This window comes from Suricata suricatta, chromosome 5 (assembly GCF_006229205.1).
Source record: "Suricata suricatta isolate VVHF042 chromosome 5, meerkat_22Aug2017_6uvM2_HiC, whole genome shotgun sequence".
Taxonomy (NCBI): domain Eukaryota; kingdom Metazoa; phylum Chordata; class Mammalia; order Carnivora; family Herpestidae; genus Suricata; species Suricata suricatta.
In genome coordinates, this window is record NC_043704.1 from 83,216,112 (window position 1) to 83,217,719 (window position 1,608).

Sequence of the window (1,608 nt, forward strand, 5' to 3'; positions counted from 1 at the left end):
AGAGGGTGCTGCCAGCTGGTCCTGGAGTCTCTGAAGAGGGGTGAGGGGAATGAGGCTCGTTGTGGAAGTGCTGGGAAAATGGCAAATGCAACTACTGGAACCAGCTGTTGCTCTCAGGGTGAAGAGCAGTTGCCAGGGGGCAGCTGGCAGGAAGTCAGCCCACAAGGTGCCTCTCCCCTCCTTGGTCCTCCCATCAGTCTGTCCTATTGGCCAACAGGGAGCAGCTGGCAAAGAAGATGAGTGACCCCAGACCACAAAGCAGAGATTAGAAGGGTGGGCTGGAAGCTGAGAAATCATGGCTAATAACCAGCACCCAGAGCTCTGGAGTTGTTTACTTTTAGAGTATTAGTTTTGAATTTAGTTAGTTTAGGAATTGTTGTGATTTTATTTTAACTTTTCACTGGATGTGGGATCTAGTTAAGTTTTTGGTCCCCTGATATGTTTCTGAAATGGAGTGGGAACTTCTTTCTTAAATACCTGAGGGATTGTCTCCCATGCGACTCAAGAAAATCACTCTAGAATTGAAGAAAACAAAAACAAGCATCACACTTTGTCATAAAGAAGCCCTTGACTTAATGGCCAGAAAAGGGCAGAGACTAAAGGACAGACTATTGGGAAAGGCTCTTCACAATTGTCCAGCACTGTGTTCTTTGCAACTTTTCAGAAAGTTATGTTGTAGAGCTACTCTCTTGTGCCCCTTTCCTAATGACAAAGTATCTTTCTTGGTGGAATGTGTTTCAAATTTGTAGTCTACAATAGTATTTGCACACTAAAATAAAGTTCTTCCCAAACCTATAGAAAATCTTATTTCCTTCTGCTTGCATTATTTTCCAACCTATATTGTTCCATTTTGGCCTTAAGAATATTTGTTTGTTTGTTCATTCTACTCAATACCTATTTCCTGAGCCCCCCTGTCCTCAAGAAGGTGTTGGCATCAGGAGAGACCAGGGAGGTATGAAGATGAGTGTGAAGCTCTCCGTGCAGTTGAGGGAGACAGATGTGGAAACAGATCATCACAACACAGTGTGACAAATCCTGTGGGGCATGGAACCCTGCCGCTGACTTCCTGATGTAGTCAGGGATGGACTGACATCTGAGCTGGGTCTCCTGGAGCAAACATTTTCTCCAGGTGGAAGAGAGCGACATTCTGGTCGTGCACAGGCACGGAGGCACGAAGAAGTGATGCATGGCAGGGAAATGCATTGGCAGAGGCCACAGGGCCACAGGGTTCAGAAAGCCCCTGGTGCTTGGCAGGTAGGACCTCATTTGGTCCTCACAGCCAGTCTGCAAGAGAGTAGAAAGCGACATCAGGAGTCAATGCTCTTCCTGATCTTAGGGTTCCAGCCACAGCTTACGAAGTCCTCTGACTTGTCAATCCTGAAATTCTTCAGCTCATCCCTGGCTTCATCCTTGGTCCATTCACTCCTTCCCACTTACTCTTGGTGGTGAGTTGCTCCCTCCGTTGTCTTTTGATTCCTGCTGCTTATATCTAACCATCTGAGGGGAAGGAGGAGGGTGATGCCAGCTGCAGAGGAGGCAGAGAGGAGCAGAGCAGAGTCTCTGTGGGGTCTCTTAGGGGAGTTCTGCAGACCGGCACAGTGAGAACCG